The sequence below is a fragment of the Mobula birostris genome, chromosome 24 (assembly GCF_030028105.1).
Source record: "Mobula birostris isolate sMobBir1 chromosome 24, sMobBir1.hap1, whole genome shotgun sequence".
NCBI lineage: Eukaryota > Metazoa > Chordata > Chondrichthyes > Myliobatiformes > Myliobatidae > Mobula > Mobula birostris.
Genome location: NC_092393.1, coordinates 47,565,830 through 47,590,430, shown reverse-complemented (window position 1 = coordinate 47,590,430; position 24,601 = coordinate 47,565,830).

Here is a 24,601-nt window from a genome sequence, read left to right as displayed (position 1 = left end):
AGTATGTGAAAAGATCTAAAGTAGTGATTTGTTCATGACAATTCAATTCACACCGTCATTGAGGTGCAATCATAATATTCTTCTCAAAGTTTTAATGGTAAATGCTATTCTTTTGTCAAAATGCTCAACAATGTTACCAGAAAGCTTGTTCCTACAGAGATCTCTCCACTTGTTCACAGCTCCAGAGAGCTTTGCAAACCAAAGAAAAACTTCTCACCTTCTGAGAGGAAGCAATCACGACACATGCACATGAAGGTGATCTGAGCATGTGTCTCTATCACTATGACTCCTTGCTCCTCATCCCAGAATGATTGTTTCTTCAACTTCAAGCCTCAATGGCAAATTATCGTTATTACTATAGGGAAGATCCTGGAACCCCATGGCACCTCTTAGTACTGGGAGAACACAGAAAGAACATTTTTTTTTATTCTCTGGAGAACATTTCTCTTGGTAAATGTGATACTACTGCCTTCTAAGTAGATTGTGGAAGCAAGTTATTATGATGTATTTATGGGTGTATGGTGGGATGAGACAGGTGGGGAAAGGTGTCTATACAGTTAAACATGTTGTATTGACACTTACCCCTTGGTGCCATGAAGATTGAATAGTTAATTGTGGACTTCAGGGAGAGGAAGTCAGGAGAAAACACTCCAGTCCTCATTGATGAGTCCACAGTGGAATGGGTGTGCAGTTTTAAATTCCTGGCCGTCAGAATCTCAAAGGGCCTCTGATCTCACCATATCGATAAAGGCATGCCAGAGGCTATACTTTATTAGGTGTTTGTGGATATTTGTTATGTCGCCAAGGACTCTAAAATTTCTACAGATGCACCGTGGAGAGCATTCTGACTGGTTGCATCAACATCTGGTACGGAGGCACCACAGCATAGGATTGGAAAAGGCTTCACAGGGTTGTAGATTCAGCCAGCTCCATCATGGGCACAAGCCTCCCCACTATTGAGGACATCTTTAAAAGGCAGTGCCTCAAGAAGGAGGCATCCATCATTAAGGACACTCACTACCTAAGGCATGAGCTCTTCTCATTACTACCATCAGGGAGGAGGTAAGGGAACCTGAAATCACACACTAAAAATTTTAGAAACAATTTCTTCTCCTCTGCCATCAGATTTCTGAATGGTTCATGAACACTGCTTTGATATTCCTCTTTTGCATTATTTATCTATCTATCTATCTGTTTATCTATTTTGTATTGCAAATTATAGTACTGTAATTTGTTATGTCAGCACTGTACTGCTGCCACAAAACAACAAATTTCACCACTAATGTCTATGACAATAATCCTAACTCTGATTCTATTAGAATCAGAATCAGAATCAAGTTTAATATCATTGGCATATGTCGTGAAATTTGTTGTTTTGCGGCAGCAGAAAACTGCAATGCATAATAATAAAAAAGTATAAAAAAAAGAAGTATAGTTTTTAAAATAGATTAAATAAGTACAAAGTACAAAAGACCAAAATAAATTGATAATTTACGTACATATATGTCACCATATACAATCCTGAGATTCATTTTCTTGAGGACATACTTAATAAATCCAATAGCCATAATAGAATCAATTAACAACAGCACCAACAGGACGAACAACCAGTGCACAAAAGACCACTAACTCTGCAAATACAAAAAAGAAAGGAAAAAAAACAACAATAATAATAATAAATAAGCAATAAATGTTGAGAACATGAGATGAAGAGTCCTTGAAAGTGAATCCATAGTTTGTGAGGACAGTTCAGTAATGGGATAAGTGAAGTTGAGTGAAGCTGTAATAATAAGCACTGCAAAAAAGAACAAAAATAAAGAAACAATAATTAGATAGTGTATATGGATTCATTGTCCATTCGTAACTCTGATGGTGGATGGGACGAAGCGTTCCTGTACCATGCCAGCCAAGCAAATGTGTTGGATTCTCTGGTTCCACAGGTAATGTGTTGATGATAGTTGTTCAGAGACGTCTTCAAGCTGGCCTGGTTGGCACGGTCATTGTTATTGTCATAGAAGCATTGTAAAACATTGCATTTCACTGCATGCTTCGATGTTTTGATGTAAATGTGACAAATAAAACAAATCTTTAATCTTTATACTATTCTGTCCACTGAGGCAGTCATCTTTCTCATTGAACGTCTTTGACCAATCTTGAAATTTTGTTTTCCTCAGTCCCCGTTTGCTGACTAAGTAAGCAATTTTATTGTTAAACTTCATTTCAATTATCTGTTGCAAACCAGAATTCCAAATTTCTCCTGCCTTTTGCATGCATTTTCTAACGATTCCTGAAGGGCCTACCTGGAACTTGCACATTGAAATCTTGAATTGTTTTTGTACAGAATTCTGTGGGAAGTGCAGGCGTCCAGTTTTAAACATTCAGATGAAGATGGAGTGGGTGACTGCAAGGCTGTTGCATGGTGTTAAGATTTGGAAATCCACCTTGAATAGCTTTACTCAGCCACTTTTTTAATCCAAACATATTGCCCCCAGGTTCATCTACCTTGCCAGTCTACTTCCCTACCAGAAGCAGCACCTAGTCCTCATCTGCGGTTTTTAACAACATATCCCTTCCCCCCTTCCCCATTATAAGTCTCCAATGTAGACCATTTTTTTTCCGTTTCCAGGGTGTAAAGTCCATGTTCAGGGTAGTTGAATGATGGAGACTTTTTTAACCTATGAGTGACCTTTACTTAACGTTAGTGAGCTGGGGCATATGGTAACATAAATACTTGATTTGCTTTTCTTAGACATGAATGAACTAAGTGGCTACCTCCGATATCATATTCTGATAGTTTTAGTACAAGTCACATAAACAATTCCCAGTTACCCTAATTTTTCAAAAAAACCGATAGCACAAATCCCATATCTTTTAATCACATGAAAAATTACAATTCTAATTCCAAATTTGTCATAAAGCATCACTCTAAAATGCCAATTCTTTCAAAAAATATAAGCAAAGACTTCCTGATCGTTTATAAATTCTCTTTCCCATCTCCTTACAGGGTGCTTTATGATCTTTGAGTTTCCTTGTGTCGCACTTTCTTTCTGTTCAATAAGGCAGGGAAACACATGCTGTGTAAATCATGCTCTTTTGTATAGGAAATGTTTTTCAGAATCAAACTTTCTGTTCTGTTTTTTTAAAAGAAATGTGGCATTGCAAGTATGTATTTACATGGAATTTGAAAAACAGCAATTACTGGCAAACTCTTCACATAATTCTTGAAGAGGGGAGTGATGTTTATTCACTCTGGGTAAGAAGTTACAACGATAGAACTGACCTGATTGTTCTTGGGAAGGATCTTGTTACTAATAACTTGGAGTGAAATTATTAATCAACAGCATGAAATACTTCTGGACCAGAACTGAAGGATGCATTTTTTCAAAGTTTAAAAGATGTGCCTATTATGTACCTGGCAAATATTTCCAGGTAAATCGATACTTAATTAGTATTCAGATCAGAATTAGGTTTATATCTTAGGCACAAATATAGCCTAAGACTTTTGCACAGTGCTGTAATAATTGTATATATTGCATAATACTGCTGCAAAACAAAATCATGACCTCATATGTGAGTGATGATAAACCTGATTCTGATATGGGTTTCTATTATGGACTGAGAGTGAGAAGGGGGCAGAGAAAGGGGAAACATGGTTGGGGAAATGAAGGGAGAGGTGGGGGAGTGGGAAAAACCAGAGAGACATTTTGTAATGATCAATAAACCAGTTGTTTGGACTCAAATGACATTGATTGGTGTCTCAGGGCTGGGCGTATCTGCATACGCAACCCCCCCCCCCCCCCGAACTCTGGTACTCCTTCTCTGCCTGAGTCTTTTGCACAGTACTGTTACCTTCTATATATTGAGGTACAGATTCTGGGTGATTACCTATGATCCTTAGCTTTGCATCACCCATGAACTGGCAAGGGATTTTAATCCTTACTGCTTTTATGGGAGTCTGTTAAACACTTATGTGATATCTGCATGTTTGTAAAGGGATCAATAACCAATAGGGATGGTTTGACCCAGTTGGTTCTCCCACCACACTCCTCTCCCTCCATTTGTGTACGCCCCTGCTTTGCTTTTCATAGGGTTAGGAAGCCAAACAACATGGGAGGATATTACTCAACACTTGGCGCCATGCTTAGCTATTGGAAGAGCTAAGCCTTTAACCCACTCTTCCCTATAATCCTTCAAATGTCCTATTGCCAGTATTAATCCTGCTTCCCCTTAAAAACTACAGCTAATTTGTTTCCAGCATTCTGTTAAGGTGGGCATTCAAAATTGCATCTTTAGACCATAAAATAAAGAAACCATTAATAACCTTACAACCTCACTTTAAATAATCCCAGTGATTTGGCCTCCAAAGTCGTCTGTGGCAATGAATTCCACAGATTCACCACCCTCTGGCTAAAGAAATTCCTCATCATTTCTGTCTAAAGGGACATCCTTCTATTCTGAGGCTGTGCCCTCTGATCTGAGACTCCTCCACTCTAAGAAACGTCCTCTTGAAGTCCACTCTACAGGTCTTTCAAGATTCAATAGGATTCTATGAGAGTTCTATTCAGCTTCAGTGAGTACAGACCCAAAACCATCAAATGCTCCTCCTTTCTGGCATACAATGTTTACCTGTGCAAGTGTGTCATGAACTGCAATTCACCAAGTGACTGTAAAGCAGCTTACGTGCTATTGAGTTAGAACTAGGTGTAATCAGTCCATGTATTCGCTACTGAACCAAGTCCAACCATCTGGAACTGTGTGTAGCAGTAATTTAACTGAAGCATTTTAACATCTGACACTTTTATAGGAAGCCTGGGATGAATATAAAACCGCACTCCGCCTTTTAATCATCAACACATCTAAATCTTCACCTTCATATTTTGTCACAGAAAACTGCTCTATTGTATTTTTCTCGTTCCGTTTTAAATATTCTACATTTGGAGATATTTCAATAAAATGATCAAAAATATACTGTTTTACTGAGTTTGGTGGCTGATAGTGAAATAAGAAGTAGAATTAGATGAAGTTGCCTTAATGACTTCTGCCCTTGCACTTCCTCTGTACATCAGTTTTAAGTAACTGCTTTGATGCTAGAAAAATGAGACCGCAAATCTGATGTTTGTTATGTTTGACTCAAGGCCTGTGCAGCGCAGATGAAGACTATGATGCAAGTCAGGCTATACAAAGGAAAACATCACAATTTTCATTTTGCCTCGCTTTTAAAGCAGCAGCCATGTTTGAAGGCCTTTCCTAAGAGTTTTTTAATAGAAAATTTTTGCTGAGCTAGGTAAGCAGTTATTGGTCTAAAGAAATTTTTGGACATGGCTTAAAAGGTTAAAGAAAGTACTAAAGGAAGAAAGAATGTTTGAGAGGCAGAGAAGTTTAGGAACTTCAAAATTTGGGGTTCAGCAATTGGAAGATTCTAGATTCAAGTTTATTTATTTTGTGTACGTGTTGGAGACAACCCACAAGTGTCGCCACACATTCTGGCACTGGTATAGGATGCCCACAATGCACACCAGAACAACACAGATTACAACAAGGATCAAATACAAAAACAGCAAAACAGGCTCCATTCTTTCCCTCCAACCATGCATATACACAGTCCTCCAACTCCAAGATATTTCAGTAATATTTGAGTAATATTATAAATATATAGTTTGATTAAGCATCCTTTGTTGTTTACACATTTATCATGGGTTATATGTAAAAGTACGTGAATGGCATATGTTATGACACCACCAAGTCACATGCGCATGCCTCGCTAAAAGTAAGAGTGAAGAGTGTACATTTATCCCTGTTTCCCCATGTTTTTCTTTGAATTAGATTTATGTTTTGGAGTTTCAGAACATAACTGTGATGATGAGGAAGTTTTAAATGAACCCAAGACGAAAACCCACCTGTTGAAGTGTAGCAAGGAGGTCAAGTTAAAGAAAAGTCACATAACGAATGTATTCAGGAGTTCATACATTGGGCCTTCATTGGAACTACCCAGTTGGTCACAGGAATACACAGACCCATGGCTCCAGGCAACAAGTTTCAACTATTAGACTTCCATTTCAACCCTCGGGCCTCAATCATTGGCAAAGTTGGAGCAATAGACAGAATTTGGGCATATTTGAGTGTTACAGAGCTGGGAAATATTATGGAAATGAATGGGAGACTAGCAAATATGGAACTGAAAATGAAGTAGAAAGCTATAATATCTAGTCGTTGCTTAATCAATGGTTGGTGTCGGACAAGAAGCACAATGGAGAATGAATCTAGACTGACATTCGATCTGATGAGGTTCAGTGGGGGGAGCTAACCATTCCAGTTAGACCCCCACCCCCTCTATCTAATACCCCTGTCACTGCATTGCATTATAAGCTCTTTAAACCGATTTTTATAATGATGTTTGCACTGTGAATATATTCTGGTATTTATGTCTTTATGCACATTTTATTCCATATCTAACTGGCTAACTGCCTGCGTCACCATCAAGTATGGGTGGGGGGGGGGCGCTACTGAACAGGATAGCAGGAAGCTGCAGAGATATGAATATTTAGTCAGCTCCATCTTGGGCACTACCATCCGTAGTATCCAGGACATCTTCAAGGAGCGATGCCTCAAAAAGGCAGCCTCCATCATCAAGGACCCCAATCACTGCGATCAGGAAGGAAGTACCAAAGCAGGAAGACAAACACTCAATGATTCAGATATTGCTTCTTCCCCTCTGCTATCCATTTTCTGAATAGACATTGAACCCATGAACATGGTCGCACTATATTTTTATTTCTGTTTTTTAGCACTACTTATTTAATTTAACTAATCTCTCTCTCTCTCTCTCTCTATATATATATATATATATAGTTATTCACAGTTTAATTCTTTGTTTTCAAATATTGAATTATACTGTTGCCGCAAAGTCAATAAATTTCACAACATATGCCGGTGATATTAAACCTGATTCTGGTTCCATACTTTAACTTTATTGTTTATCTAATTCTTTACTCTTACTAATTATTGAATGTTGATTTTTTTGCCTGTCATAACCTCACCAACGTAATACAACAAATTCCAATACATGAATATGTGTCATGCGAATAAAGTTGATCATTGATCTTAGATCCTTGATTTACTTGCCTGATTCCCCTGAGTTTGCTACCTGTGCTCATCACCTACATTGCTCATTCCCCTGCTAGATCCAGAAGGTTAATTGTACGATCCCAGTGGTCCCAGAGCAGCAGAAGAGCCTCAAACAAAATGATGCCGAGATGTGGCCAGACCAGTTTAAACCCTAAACACAAAATAATTTGCAGATGCTAGGGTCAAAGCAACACTCACAACACACTGGAGGAACTCAGCAGGTTGGGCAGCATCCGTGGAAACGATGAGTCGATATTTCCGGCCGGAACCCTTCGTCAGGACTGTAGAGGGAAGGGGCAGGGGTCCTATAAAGAATGTGGGGGGAGGGTGGGAGGGATAAGGCTGGTAGGTTCCAGGTGAAAAACCAGTAAGGGGAAAGATAAAGGGGTGGGGGAGGGGAAGCAGGGAGGTGATAGGCAGGAAAGGTGAAGAAGGAATAGGGGAAAACACAATGGGTAGTAGAAGGAGGCGGGACCATGAGGGAGGTGATAGGCAGCTGGCGGAGAGGGCAGAGTGACATAGGGATAGAGGACGGGAGGGGGAGGGAATTACCGGAAGTTGGAGAATTCTATGTTCATACCAAGGGGCTGGAGATTACCTAGACGGTATATGAGGTGTTGCTCCTCCAACCTGAGTTTAGCCTCATCATGGCAGTAGAGGAGGCCATGTATGGACATATCTGAATGGGAGTGGGAAGCAGAGTTGAAGTGGGTGGTTACTAGAAGATCCTGTCTGTAAACCCTGTAAACCCAGTTTAAACCCTGTTCAAAACAAATCTTCTGGAAGCTTTAGGCTTCAGGCAGTTTTGTGAGCTACTAAAGTTACTATATGTTTCTGTATGTTAACTGTTATCACTGTAATCATTTTGATAATAGAAGTTTTATAAAAAAGATTAAAATTTGAATTTAAATCACAAAGTATAATTTCAGTAATTGAAAATATTAAAAACAGAGATAATTAAAAAGTGCACCACGCTTATCTTTCCCTTTCCTCTCAGCTCCTTTACAATGTCAGTTCATATAAATGGTGTCCTAAGTTAAACCTCGGACCCAGGGCAGCTTACCCAGTATAAGTGCTTGGGACTCTCAGCAAGATCCAGCAAGGAGTGCTGCCATAAGAAAGCAGAATAAAGGTCACTCACCATCCAGGCCATGCTCTCTTCTTGCTGCTGCTATTGGGAAGGAGAGTCAAGAGCCTTCGGTCCCACACCACCAGGCTCAGGAATAGTCATTACTCTTCAATCATCAGGCTCCTGAATAAGTGTGGATAACTTCACTCACCTCAATACTGAACTGATTCCACAATCTATGGACTCACTTTCAAGCATCTACAACTCATATTCTCTGTATTATTCATTTATTATTTATTATTATTATTATTATTATTATTATTTGTTTTTCTTTGTATTTGCACAGTTTGCCTTCTCTTGCACATTGGTTGTTTGTGGTCTTTGTTTCTGCATAGTTTTTCATTGATTTTATTGTATTTCTTTCTTCTAATGTGAATGCCTGAAAGGCAATAATTCTCAGGCCAGTGGATGGTGATATATACGTACTTTGATAATCAATGTACTTTAAACTTTGAAAGGCTCTGACATTGTATACCAGGTGTGAAACACAGCCAAGAAGTGGCCGGCATTAACTTTGCCACTGAATTTGGGATATCTGCAGTTGTGTGAGAAGCTTAGCTGTACTTCCAGTGAAAATTTCCATCAGATCTGCATGGAAACTTGGCAAATCTAAGTCATTATTTCACCACTCAAGGAAAAACTGCTGGATATCTTAATGTTGAATCATTTTCAGTGCCTGCAAATCTATTTAGAATTGCAATGTTCAATGGTTCTGCACATTGTGTTGCTTGAATGTGACTCTATGCTGGAACATTTTCTTACATGTGATATAGGGCCTCCACCACCCAGAATAGACTCTGTTCTAATTGCTACCTTCAAGGAAAAAGTACAGGAGCCTGAAACGTACACTCAGTGTTTCAGGAACACCTTCTTTCCTTCCACCATCAGATTTCTGAACAGTCCATAAACTCACGAGCATGACCCCACTATTTTGATTTCTTTTTCACTACTTACACATGCCTCCTGTTTATATACTTCTTATTGTAACATAGTTCTTCTGTGTATTGCAATGTGCTGTCTACCTAAATCTTTGTGTGGTGCGGAATCTGCAAGGCATTGGACCATAAGTTCCTACAGAGGATAGTAAAAACCAATGAGTGGATTGCTGGAGCTTCCATCCCCACTTGTTGTGACATTTACCAGTGGCATTGTATACAAAGGGCTCAAAGCATTGTTGAGGATTCCCACCAACTCTTTGACCAATTACCATCAGTAAGGAGCATCAAGACTAGGACTGCTGGACAGGGTAACAGCTTCTTCTCTCAGGTTGTGAGCTCAATGACTACCCTGCCATCATTGAGGTCTCGACATTAGGACAGTGAGCTGTTTACTGTTCACTGCTTGCGAACAATACGTGTACTTTGAATTATACTTTATTAACTTACTTGCGCTAATATTTTGTTTTATGTGCTGTGTGACATATGTTTTGTGGGTGCGCCTTAGTCCGGAGGAACGTTGTTTTGCTAGGTTGTATATATGTAGGATCAGATGACAATAAACTTGAATTTGAGCTGAAACTTGAGCTACTGATGCTAGAGAACAACAAATGTAATGATATACATTGGTGATAATAAGCCTGATTCTGATTCTGAATCAGTAAGGAGCATGGCCTGGGTTGTAAAGATCTTTGATGGTGCATTTCTATGGCAACGTTTCATGGAGATGTGCTCAAAGGTTGGGAGAGTTTTACTCGTGATGTACTGGGCCGAATCCACTACCTTTTGTATGATTTTTCACGCTGTTCCCGTGCCAGGCCATAATGCAGCCAGTCAGTACACTTTCTGCCACACATCTATAAAAGTTTGACAAGGTTTTCGATGACACGCTGAACCTCCGCAGACTCCTGAGGAAGTAGAAGTCCTGTTTTGCTTTCTTTGCAATTATATTTACATGATGGGTCCGGGACAGGTTGTTTCAGATAGTGACAGCCAGGAATTTAAAGTTACTGACCCTCTCCAACTCTGATCCTCTGGTGATTGCTGGCTTATGGACCTCTGGTTTCCCTCTCCTGAAGTTTACAATCAGTTCCTTGGTCTTACTGACATTGACTGAGAGATCGTTGTTGTTACACCACTCAGCCAAATTTTCAATCTCCCTCCTGTATGCTGACTCATCACCACCTTTGATATGGCCTGCAACAGTGGAGTCATCAGCAAACTTGTATATGGTGTTGGAGCTGTACTTAGCCACGCAGTCATTGGTGTAAAGCATAAATTTTTGCGTGCAAATCATATTAAGTATATCCTCAGATTGACAACTCAAGCAGCAGCTTTCAGATCTGTCAGAAAGGAACTCCATTAATAAACTGGGCACGCTCCTGGATCAAACTGATCATCATGGCAATTGTCACTGAGTGTTCTTTAAGAAGTGACATGGTGGTATAGCAGTTATGTTACTGGACTAATAATCCAGAAGCCTGGTCGAACAATCTAGAGACCTGGTTTCAAATCCCTATGTGACATCTGGGAAGTTTAAATTCAGTTAATTAAATAAACCTGCAATTAAAAACTAATTCCAATAATGGTAAATGCGATGTAAGAAAATCTATCTGTTTAAAAATATATAACGTTGAAGGAGATCAGTGGGACAGTCAGTGTCTGCAGAAGCAGAGGTCGATGTTTTGTGCTGAAACCCTGCATCAGGATTTGACTATGCCTCTGCCTCCACAGATAGTTCATAGTTCATGTTTAATTGTCATTCATCCAAACATGAATGAAGCCAAATGAAACAGTCTTACTCCAGGGCCAAGTTGCAAAACATAGTGCTAACAGTCATACACAGCACAAGGCACATAAAGCACAAATAAGACAGCAAATATATATAAAATATCAGTAAAATACAATCACACAAAAATATAGTCCAAGACCCTAAGTCCATGAATGTTCCAGAAATCTGCAGTCAAACATAATATGGCTTGTCTTCTGCCGAGCGAAAACTGGGGTGCAACACTAACTCCAGCTTGGACGCCACGCCACACCACCTCCAATGGAGCACACAAAATCTGATCCCTCTCTCCTGGTTGGCTGTAAACAGACAACACCGTGGCTTGAGGCCTAATTCTCACTACTACCAAGGCCACACAGTTCCTCCGCCGTCCGCCTCTGCTGTCTCCCAATAAATCAGTGAATCGGACTTACAGCATTCCTCATTAACAATGTTCAACAGGGGCTTGCAATCACAGGAAAGGCAACTAATTAAATTGAATTGACATTATTTCTTACGTCCTTCACATACATGAGAATCTTTATGTTACATCTCTGTCTAAGTGTGCAATGTGCAGTCACGGTAATTTATAATAAATAGAACAGTCAATGTAACATAGAAATACACTGAAATCAGCATGAGTTAGTCTGTCTGATGGCCTGGTGGAAGAAGCTGTCCCAGAGCCTGTTAGTCCTGGCTTTTATGCTGTGATACTGTTTCCCAGATGGTAGCAAGGAATAGATTGTAGTTGGAGTGACGGGTCCCCAATGATCCTTTGGGCCCTTTTTTCACACCTGTCTTTGTAAACTCAGACAATAACTCGCTGTTAGACTGCACACCCCCTTCTCGTAACGCCACCGCTCTGATTCAGACAGCGGCACGATCCTCACCAATCCAGCTCCTTCACTTTCCTCACTGATGGGGTAGACCTGCAGTACCTTAAGTTCTTAATGTCCAGCAGGGTTTTGCACTTGTAAAAAAAATATATTTCTAAAGAACAATAACGTCTTTGGTTGACCCTGTAGAAACCACAGCAATGAAACACACCACCATCTTACAGGAAGCTGCTTGACACATTGCATTCTTCCAGCAGTTTGCTTTTTATTCCAGATTCCAGCATTTGAACTCTTGTTTCTACATCTGTTTTAGTTAGGCCAAAAAGGGAAGGAAGTCTGTTGTCTTAATGTGGATTGGCCCCTATGTTGTTGACTCTGAAATGGCTTAACAATACACCTAAATCATGGAGAATTTGCACAGACCAATAAAGTCTGTGTTTTGCAATGAAAGTAATATCTGATGGATAAAAATATGGTTTAAAAAATGTTGAGGGCTCTTGAGGAAGCTTCTTAAATTTTCATTCTCATCCCTTTTAAGAAGTTTTCTGAATATAAGAAATATTTACGTTGTTTAAAAAAAAACTGGATGATGAATTCCATTGAGACTACTAAATGCTATAGTCAAGTCCTTTCCAGTGATTTAAAAATCAGATTGCTCACTGTTGCGCATTATTGAAGTTTTTTTTCAAAAGGCTCACTTACAACTATGTTAATAAAACTGTTCTAAGTTATCACTTCTAAATGCATCAAGGATTTTTTTTAATGGAGCTGATAAGTAAATAAATACATTGGAAGATTTTATGTTTTGGGCAAATAAATAGGAGAGGAATCCAACAAAGAACTTAATTTTGTAAACCTGTCCTATTTTTGGTCCATTGTTGGCTTGGATGACCAATTGCACCAAAACCAGGCTTAAAACTGTAATGGATTACAAAGGGAATTTGAGTTCTACTCAAATGCATTTATATTATTGCAGAGATCATGGCTCTTTTTGTTTTCCTTGATATCTTCTTTGTTCCAGGGGTACTGACATTGCAAACAGCTGTAAACACCTGGGGAAATGTAGGGTCAAAGTAGGAAAAGGACATGAGAAAGAAGACACAATATCCAGATGCCAATGAACCTATTGTGAATATCCTGTTTTGTGTCTGATGGGTTTGTTCAAAAGGTTATCTCAGGTATAATGTGTCTCAGGTTTTTTTTGTTTTCAAGCTTAAAAACAAAGCCAAATCAATATTTAAAAATACTTAGTAACACACAAAAATGCTGGAGGAACTCAACAGACCAGGCAGCATCTATGGAAAAGAAAACAAGATGGACATTTCAAGATGAAACCCTTCATCAGGTCCTGATGAAAGGTTTTGGTTTGAAACATCAACTATTTACTCTTTTCCGTAGGGTCTGCCTAGCCTGCAGAGTTCCTCCAGAACTTTGTATGTAGTACTTTGATTTCCAGCATCTGCAGATTTTCTCTTGTGTTTTTTTAAAATATTTATTTGGAAATGCACGATTCCCTTAAAATTCGTTCTTGAAGTTAAATGCTTTGACATTCTTTCAAAGGCACAGCTACTAACAATATTGTCCTCGTGCCCAGTGCTTAATATAGGATGACTATTGAATATTACATTAGCAATGATTAAAAGATTAAAGCTTGATTGTCATCGAAAGCAGCGTCCTTTGGGGCATTAATGCTGACAAAAGTCCGGAATTGCATTATTTCCTCTTTAAGTGAATGAGAACGAATTGCTCCCCAGAGTAACAGAGAAACTCATTGAGATGATGAAATTGGATATTATTCATTAATTATACTTGCTTTTTAACTTCACTTTCTGCACCAGAATAGAACACAGGCTTTGCTGATCAAAATTTCCCTCTTGGCCTTTATGGTATTTTCCATTATTAAATTGTGCGGCTCTGCAGAGTTCTGTCAAAATGTTAAATTCACTGATGGCCATCATTTATGTTCCCTGGATCTGAATGTTCACAAATACAAATTTGACAATAAGTCCATGAGAAGGTTGGGCAATTGTGTGGACAATTAATCACTATATTTCATGTTACCTGACAAAAGTCTATTCAAATGATTTAAACCCTTGTATCTGCATTATACATTACTACACTACAGTGCTGCACTGTGCTTGTGGCATTTCTTGGACCATGTTAGTCATATAACACACTAAGGCCCAATCAGATTTTAACATTGGTCCATTCTATATCATCCATGAAGATTGTAGTAACAATGGAGTGACAGACTGCTTTCCTTAAGAATTTCTGAATTTTGTTTGAATCTTATCCCACTTGATTTACTGATGTGGACACACTATTGTAATTAATGTGAAATTGTGCCCATTGGTAGATGTTTCGAGGGCAAGGATCACAAGATCAAAGTCGTACGGAAAAGACTCATTGGGAATATGAGGAGAATTGTTCTTTGTATATATATTATTACTTATGAGTCACTAAAAATTGAGGGCCATATTCTTCACCCCAACAGTCTTGCAGGGTTTGATAACTGACCTTTCAGTCTATAGTATTTAGTATACACACTCAGTGGCAACTTTATTAGATAGCTCCTGTACCTAATACATGGCAACTGAATGTATGTTCATGGTCTTCTGCTGCTGTGGCACACCTCTTCCAGAGTCAACGTGTTGTGTGTTCAGAGATGTTCTTCTGCACACTATGGTTATAATGCATGGTTATTTGAGTTACTGTTACTCCATTGACCTAAAAAAAAAGACATTTTCACCCACAGAACTATCGCTCGCTGATTTTTTTTTTTTTGTTTTTCGTACCGTTCTCTCTAAATTCTAGAGAGTGCTGTGTGTGAAAATCTCAGGAGATGAGCAGCTTCTGAAATACTCAAACCACCCCATCTGGCACCAACAATTATTCCATGGTCAAAATCACTTAAGTTACACTTCTTCACCGTTCTGATGTTTTGTCTAAACAACCACTGAACCTCTTGACTATGTCTGCATACCTTTGTGCATTGAGTTGCTGTGACATGATTGGCTGATTTGATATTTGCATTGAAGGGCGTGTGTGTTGGTGTACCTAATAAAGTGGCCACTGAGTGTAATTTCAATAGTGTATAGTATGCAATCTCTTGTTCAAAGAATGAGGTCCAGCCTTTTAGCATTTTACTCTGAAAATTGTAAAAATAACCCAGCATATAGCAACTGGTCTGTCATGTTTAGTTTGAGATACATGATGTGTAGAATTTGTTAAATTATCTCTGGTCTATGGAATATAGTTTAAACCTCAGGGTCTGATGGTATGTGCTTTAATGTGGAGAGTGTGGTATCTTAAGATGTGATCTAGCCAATAAACATTAATATATTATTTGAAGTTCATAAACTTTTGTGTATGACTTTGAGTCCATAGGATATTCTCATGGTATAATCTCAATCTATTGGATTTGATATATGATCTTTCATTGTTGGTATTGGGGTATATATTATTTAATTCACATATGATCTTGGGTTCCCAACCTAGGATCCAAGGACCCCTCAGTAAATTGTAGGGGTCCATGGCATCAAAAAGCTTGGGAACACCTGATTTGTACGATAAACGTAAGATTTCTGAATAGGATTTAGAATATGTTTTAATCCTCTGGATTTGATATATGATCTGTAATTGATAGGTTTTGATACATTATCTCATTTGTTATATTTGGCTACAGGTCTTGGTGTTCGACCTCTAGGTTGTAAGATAAAATTTATTATCTCCAGTCTTTATAGTTTGTTATATGGCCTTCAGTCTATAGCGTTTTGTAGGTGATCTCTAATTAATAGGATTTATTTTATGATCTCAGTTATACATTGAATTTTGTAAATCAATATTCTAAAGTTTGTGCTTTAGACCTCATACAATGTGACTGAACAGAAGTCCTTTCAGCAGCTAACGAATAATATTACTGTTATTTTTACTACAAAAACAAAACGTAGAAGTTAAAATCCATTCAGTTTACTCATATAATTGATGAATAGGATCTGGTTTCATCATTTCAATGAGTTTCTCAGGTCCTCTGGAGAGCAACTCATTCCCACTCATTTATCCAGGAAGTAATAAAAGTTGAATTATCGTCAGCATTAATGCGCCAATGGGTGAGGCCTTTGATGAAAAGTGAGTATCAGCCATAAATTTTAATCGTTGTTAAAGTAATAGTCAGCAATTACTCCATATAAGGAGAGAACAATGATAAAACATATAAATAATTGACTTGCAACCAGCATCTGTAAATCAACATTGGCCGTTTTACTTTAATTTCAAAGCTTCTGATGGTGCAGTAATGCGTAGGTTTTCCTGCATCTCTTGGTGTTTCAGGGTGGATTAGGCAGAGTGATATCTTTTATTCCAAAAACAGATGTTGTTGGCTGATGTAATGAGCAGTCTAGAGAGTTAGCCTGGCTGGAGAAAGCATAAGAAGTGAATTTTCAGATGAAAGCAAATATTGGCCTGGCAGATTGGAGGTCGCACTGCGCCAAGTACTTCAGAGCGAAACAAGGCAATCACCAAGGTGAAAAATTATAGTGTAGCTGCATGGAAGAAGAATGGGTTTGAGGCAAAACATTGGCACAGTTACTCTATGTGAAATATTATCTGCTTATAGGGCAAAAAAAAAAGGCCTTGAAGGCCTAAATGTAGGCCTCTTGGTCACTTTGATGCAACAAAGATCCCTTTTTGGTGCTCAAGGTAGCCAGCCAATTGAACAACTGTGGGATAAAGTCTTTACCCAGTGGAATAGACAGGATTTGTTTTAAAAGTTGAACGTGTAAACTGAAATGTAGGACCACTGGTGACAGGAATGCAATTTTAGTCTATGGAAGGGGAGAAGAATATTGGGAAGCCTATCCTTCCAGCCTTTAAAAAAGTGTAGGTAGGATTCCATTAGCAGTTACTTAACAGTTCTCCATAGATCTCTTGAATGACTGACAGCCATTAATATTCTCCTCAGCACCAGTTCTTAATCTAATGGTGTGTGCAAGTCTGAAGTAGAGCTGCTCAAATTGCTGTTATTTCCTGTTTTGGCAACAGGAAAGCTGGTTCAATCCTGCAGACTTTATATTCAATTGACTCGCTTCCAGCAGATGACACATAATATGATTCAGACAGTTTTCAACAGGTATTTTGGCCAATTTTATTGACAATGCAAACAATTTACGTATGATTCTGGCAGCGTACCTCCTGATTTTGTTGCTATTGAAGGATAATTGTATATAGGCAAGTCAATTGTGAAAGTATATTGCTCGCAATGGTTTCAAAATCACAGAAAGTTGTCACTTTTGTCTTGTTTATGAGCAATTACATTTGCAGCATTTATTGGGCATGTGCTTTATTTTGTAGAAGGTATTTCACAGAAATAGAAAGTGATGTAGCATGTCTCCACATGACTAAACCCAGATAGCTGATGGAGAACACAGCTGTGTGTGGGCTGAGAAAGTCATGGAAGCACAATAAAGTCAGTCTGGGAAATTATGTAGAATTTCACCTGTTCTGATGACACCAGCAACTGGAAGTGTTTGAGGTTCCTGTAGAGGAGATTAAGCAGTTGAAGCAGTGACCTCCAGCCAGCAGTTACTCAATCTTCCCCAGAGGCTAAAATTGGGTTCATGATGTGATAGAGACAGGTGAAATCCCATAGAATGCCCAGTTATTACCCTTCAACACAGCTATTACCATTCAACCACCAGGCTCCTGAACCTGTATGGATAACTTCACTATCCGCCACATTATACCAATCACTGAATACACCCTATGGATTCACTTTCAAAGAATCTACATCTCCAGTTTTATTTGTTTGTTTATTTATTTATTTATTTTAAATTATTTATTTACAAGTTTGTCTTCTTTCTCTTATCAGTCTTTGTGTGTAGTTATTGCATTTTGTTGTTCTCCTGTGGATGCCTGAAAGACCTAAATCTCAGGGGAGCATTTGTGAGATACAGTATACGTACTTTGATAATAAATGTACTTTGAACTTCGTAATGCTTTGTGAAGCTTTCCATCATCTTCTTCCCCATCGGAATTTCTAAAGGCTGTATTCAAACAAAACTGAGATTTATTTACATACAGCATAATTACATGGAATTATAAAGATGCAACGGGATACATCTTGAACGTGTGAGGGAAACAGACACGTCCAAATGCTTTAAGAAGTATCTGAACATCATCGTCATCATTATATGCTGTGTTGTTTGATGTAGGCAATCATGGTCAATAACCATGATTGTTCTTGGCAAATTTTTCTACAGAAGTGGTTTACCGTTGTCTTTTTGGGCAATGTCTTTACAAAATAGGTTCCTTAAGGTTGTTATAGTCAGGGATGCTAATGGGGACAAGTAGATGGTGTGTGGCTCTAACAGCCTCTGACAACCAAGTCCAGCTCCTGGCCCTCACATGTGGCTTAGCTACTAAGCCCAATGGAACCATTTCTACTGACAGGAAAAAGGACAAAGGCAAGTTCCTGGTGCCTTAAAATCAGTTGCTTTGGGCAAATGCTTTGTTAGCCAGGGTTGGCAGCTCATCAAGGAGTAGGAAAACTCTGATCTCAAACCTCCACTGCCTTGCGGCTATACCCACTCATAGGAAAGACTACAGGAATAAACCCAGAGTGGAAATTCCAGAGCTGGAGTGCCTAAGGCAAACCTATATTGAGTTCAATGCTCACTGCTGACTGGCAATTCCTGCGATGCTGTTGGTACCAAACTGTATTGGCCTCTCCCTTTCCTTTGGGTTCATCAGATGTGTGGCTTGACACATGGACAACAGCTTCTCCATATTGTACTGCCCAGGCTTGCGTATCTACACAGCGAAGATGAAACATCCGTGGTTGACTCTGACTGATGGAGTCCTCACTCACTCACACTTTACAAGATGAGTGACCCCAGCCATTATCAAAACTCTTCAGACATTGTCTGCCTGGCATCAGTGGTCACATAATCAGGACTTGTGATATGCTCCAACTGCTCATTCAGCCATCTACCTGCTCCCATGACTTTGCGTGATCTTGACTGGAAGGCTAAGCAGATGCTATACCTTGCCCGAATGTGACCTGCAGGCTAGAGGAGGGAAGGAGCTCCTCCCCGCCACCAGAGTATTTGGACAAACTGAGAAATTGACAGGTATAAAAGAAACCAAGTATTTCGCGGTCAGAATGCATTGTGATGATGGAGGATGTAGAAAGTTAAGAGTGGGAGTTCTTGCTTCCCCAGGAACCCGTTCCTAACAACTGCTTGCAGTCCTTCCTGTGTTGAGATTTACTGTGGCTTCTTCATCATGTGGCTTTGTTTTGGGCAGGTCCTTTCATGCATTCACTTTTCTACTTCCCCTTCACCTGGGTCTGGTGCAGGGCTTAGTTATCATCATACTCTCCCTCAGACATCAGAACTGTTGTCTGCTTGCATGAAATTGGAAATGGGCTGTCCCCTTTACTGGTGCCCTTCGCTCGTTTTCAGCCTTCCCCCTCTGCACTGGAGTGAAAAGCGGTTCTGCATTTGCCATGTGTGTCATTTCTTCCCATAAGCTTGGCATTTCTCCTTTTGCTTGACTGCATGGACTGAATTGTGCTGTCTGCTAGTCAACTCATTAACTTTGACTACTGACAGCTCTGAGACCGTTTAGCATTTGACACATTTTCCAGGACTCTGTTTGTTTTCTCAAAAGGCGGTCACTCAAGCAAACACCTCGGATTCTGCATAAAATCCTGCGGCAAATCAGCGAGCCCCTGAAACCTCTGCAATTACAACTTAGTGCCAGTGTCTTCAATCAAGTATGTGTCAAATAACCTCCCAGTTCTCCTGAATTCTTCAAAGCACTCGGACTTGTCCTCCAATGTACCGGATGGAAAGTTGCAGTCATTCTCAAAGTCCTTCAGTAACTCTTCCAGCATACCAATGATAGGTGTAAATGTTTAAATATTCTGTAGAATTGCTGGCAAGGAGATACAATAACATCTTCACTTTAGGTTTTCCTTTTTTACAGCTGTTATCTTCCACATAAAGAAAGAAAACAATCTTTTTCCACGACAGTTACTTTTAAAAAAAGTTGAATGCCTCAAATCCAGTTGCTGAGACAACTTTATCAACCTCTTCCTCCAAACCTGGGATCGTCATCATCATTATGTGTCGTGTTGTATGACGTAGGCGATCATGGTCTCATGACCATGATTGTTCTTCGCAAATTTTAGAAGTGGTTTGCCATTGTCTTCTTCTGGGCAGTCTCTTTACAAGATGGGTGAACCCATCCATTGTTAATATCCTTCAGAGATTGTCTGCCTGGCGTCAGTGGTCACACAGCCAGGACTTGTGATATGCACCAGCTGCTCATATGACCATCTACCACCTGCTCCCATGGCTTCATGTGACCCTGATCAGTGGGGGGTAGGAGGAAGCAGCTGCTACATCTTACCCAAGGGTGAGGTGCAGACTAGCAGAGGGAAGGAGCACCTCACACCTCCTTTAGTAGAGGTATACCTCCACCCCACCACCCAGAAAACTGGGGTAAATGGAAGAAAACTGGTCAAATCCTACCTTGTACTGTGTCAATGGTATTATATACTGTCTATCTATCTCACATCGTAGTTACATGGTTGTCAAAAGCATTCTAGCAAGTGCATCCAAGATATGTTCTTTTAACCTCCACCACGTCACCTGCTTTCTCCCACAATGATCGATTTAGCATTTTAATTAAAAGTAAGTCAGTTTACTTAAATTTCAGTTAAAGTCAATAGGGTCTTGATCTGAAATGTTGACTGCCCATTTCTTCCCATTGTTGCTTCTTGCCCGTGGACTTTCTCCAGCTTTTTGTGCGTTGCCCTAACAAACTCAAACCATTTTCTCACATTGTGCTGTTTCTAATCATTGTTTTTGCTTTAAGTAGTATCATTGTTTATCACGTCCTCAGATCCTTTGTTGAGTCAATGCTATAAGAATATATCTGAGCTACTCACAAAATTTGTATGGCAGAGCAGTGGTTAGTGTAGCACTTTACAGCAGCAGTGCCCTGGTTTCAGTTCCCAGTTTTTGTAAATTTTCCCCATGGCTGTGTGGGTTTCCTCTGAGTGCTCTGGTTTCTTCCCACATCCCAAAGACCCTAGGGTTAAGATTAGTAAGTGTGAGCATGCTATGTTGGTGCTAGAAGTGTGGCAACACTTGCAGATGTGTCCAGCACGTCCTCATTCTCCATTGGTTATTGATGCAAATGAAGCATTTCACTAGATATTTCAATATTTCAATGTGCGTGTGGCAAATAAAGCTAATCTTGTTTAAACTTGAGTTGCCAAACAGACTTGCTTCAATGTTGCAACACCTCCTGACCCAGAAAAGCTTGCTGCTGACATAGTTCTGCCATACTATAGTGCAGTCTGTTGCTACCCCTCTCCTGAAGGAGCTGGCTTTGTTTTCATCATGCCTGAAATATCACTTGTCCCCTTTTAACTCTGCTTTTAAAATTTCATCCAGGGGAGATTTTGTTTCTTAAATTATATGGAAGATTTAGGGTTAACGAAATGAAAGGGCAACACAACAGTAACTACTAGTCTTATGGAGCTTTGGAGCAATGGGCCTGAAGCTGATGGGAGGAGAACGTAGAAGAGTAAACTGAGGAATATAAATGTTCCATTTTCTGAGTCAGAATTAGTAAAAAGTTTCTGATTGACACATCGAACAAGATATATATAGTGAGAAGCTTTTGCTTGTATGCCATCCGGATAGATTATTTCATGCTTAAGTATATTGAGGTTGTGGAAAGAGAAAAATAAACAGAATGTAGAATATGGTGCTACAGTAACAGAGGAGGTGGAGTGCAGATAGGCAAGCAAAATGCGAGGGCCATCCATGACTGTCATGTATTTAATATTTCAGTAATATTTGAATAATCTTGAATATAGATTAGATTATGAGGACACTCAGTCCTCGATTATTGTCATTTAGAAATGCATGCATTAAAAAATGATACAATGTTCCTCCAGTATGATATCACAGAAACACAGGACAGACCAAGACTGAAACTGACAAAAACCACATAATTATAAAATATAGTTGCAACAGTGCAAAGCAATACCGTAATTTGATAAGAGCAGACCATGGGCACGGTAAAAAAAAAAGTTTCTAAGTCCCGATAACCACAACATCTCACGCAGACAGTAGAAGGGAGAAAGTCTCCCAGCCATGAGCTGCCAGCGCTGCAAACTTGCTGATGCAGCATCCTGGAAGCACCCGACCACAGTCCGACTCCAAGTCCGTCCGAAAACTTCGAGCCTCCGACCAGCCCTCTGACACCGAGCACCGAGCACCATCTCTGCCGAGCGCTTTGACCCCGGCCCCAGCCACCAAGCAACAGGCAAAGCCGAAGATTCGAGACCTTCCCCTCAGGAGATTCTGGATCGCACAGTAGCGGCGACAGCGAAACAGGCATTTCAGGAGTTTCACTAGATATTCCTCCGTGCTCTCATGTCTGCCTCCATCAAATCAGAATTGTGCACGGCATCCTACTTGACAGATAACAGATATTCATCACCAGAGAGACCGCGCACGTTGCATCGCGCCGCCATCTTCTCCTCCTCCTCCATTATTGTTATATTGTTTGATTAAGCATTCTTGTTCTTTTAAATAATTTATTACAGGTTATATGTAAAAATACATGAATTGAACACATTATCATGCTACCATGTGATACGTGCATGCCTCACTTAAAGTAAAGAATGTATCTTGTTTGTCCTTTGAGTTAGTTTAATGTTTTGAAGTTACAAAACAGAACAATGATAAAGTAGGTCGAGAGATCAGGTGTTCATCTTTATCGTATAAGAAATCCTATAAAGAGTCTTATAACAGCTGGGTAGAATCTGTCCTTGAGCCCGGAGATACATGTTCTCAATCTTTTGAGCCTTCATCCATGGCTGAAGTAGAAGAAAGTATTTCTGGGCTGGGAAGGGCCCTTGATTATGTTGATTGTTTTTTGAGACAGTAGTATATGTAGGTGAAGACAATGAAGGGAAGGCTGGTTCTCATCTTGGGCTGATTTAATAACTCTCTACAACTTCTTGCTGTCTTGGACAAGATAGTTGCCATACTAAGCTGTGATGTATCCAGTTAGGATGCCTTCTATGGTACATCTGTAAAATAAAGTAAGTTTTAAACCTTGCTCCAAAGACTTAAGCATACAGCCCTTTGTTGTACTAAAGTGTTACATTGTTGGCAATGGCATGTTTCAACCCCAAACTTGTTCTTAGGTCACAAAATAGATCCTGTGTAAGTGATAAAATTTAGATGCAGATTAATATAAAACATAGTTTGGAATAATGGGAGAACAACCAAGATTGGTAATTAACATAATATTAAAGAATGCTGTATATTCAGAATGGGCAAGAAAATGCTAAGAGGAGGGTTTAAAATATTGAGAATTGAAAGGGGCTTATCCTTGAGAGTGAAATGATAATGGAGATACTTAACAATTAGAAGTCCTTCTCTTTGTAATGAGAGGCACAAAAATAATAGATCAGATAGATGGATACTTTATTGCTTTCAAAGGAAATTACAAGTTAGGGAAGATGTGACAGTCAGCATCAGCCTTCAAAGAAATCAGAGAAGAATGCAAGAAGCCTTAGAAGGAATGTAGATAGGAACTGGGAGTATATTTTTGTATAGATTGTCAGAAAATTTGTGCTGAAGTGCCATGTGAAAAGTAGTCACAACAAAAAGGTGAACATAGCAAAGGTCAAAAACTGTGCTCTATAATGGACTCCAAATGAAGAGTCTTCTAATGGAGTTCAACTGAAATGGAATTAATAAAAATCAACTGGACTAAATATTGAATTAATACATTCATAAAATTAAAACACGCGCAACAATGAGACATAATTCTTGAGATGTGCTTTTATTGTTCTCATTATATGTTCCAGTTAGCTCTCATTTTAATAGTGATTAACTTCCTTGATTTATATCTTTTTCATTGGTTTAGTGTTATAATATTACAATTACTAAGAAAAGCAAAGACATCAATCAAACTGGTATAATTAGTGGTAATTTTAATCATTTTAAGGTTTTATAAAAATCTTTCTGTATTTCAGAGAAGGGAGCCCTGTCATCACTGATGCAGATTGGAAAATATTTATATTGCTAACAGTGCCACATTTTAAAGATCTAATCATAACATTGTTATAGCGCTTGTTTTAATTGATGTCATAAGTACCCTCCGACATGATGTCACCTTCTGGAAAACATCCGAAGCACATATTCATTTACAGGTCACTTGGGACCACTCCATGACTAGCAAACCCCTTTTTCCATCAGTAATGCCATTCCCACATTTTCCACCAAGTTAGTTGAATTCAGGCCAGCATCTCTTTTTGATTCATACCATTCACACACGAACAATAGTCACAGTCTAGCAAATTTCATTGCAGGTCCTAGGAATCAATGCATGGGTCACAATGGGATTGCAAAGATGACTTGAAGTGCGCAGTGAGTCTTATTTGACAATTCTTCATCGCAGTGAATAGAATCTTTGGATTTGATTTATTGGAATTCTTTTTCTGCAAGGAATGAATTTCTTCACAACAACCATTGCGTGATATACCTTCGTCAGGCATGCTTTTGGCCCTTGGAGTTTCGTGATCCTTGTGATTTTCTCTTTATTAGAAAGTGGAGAATTTTTACTGTTCAAAAGTCCCTCATGTCCCTGTAGACTTTGGGCTTATGTAAAGAATGTTGCATGGTTACAGTGTTTTTATTTGTGGGGGCATTTGTTTTCTTGCTTTGAACGTCAGAATTTTCCATTCCTGATCATCCAATGTCCTGCCCCAAGT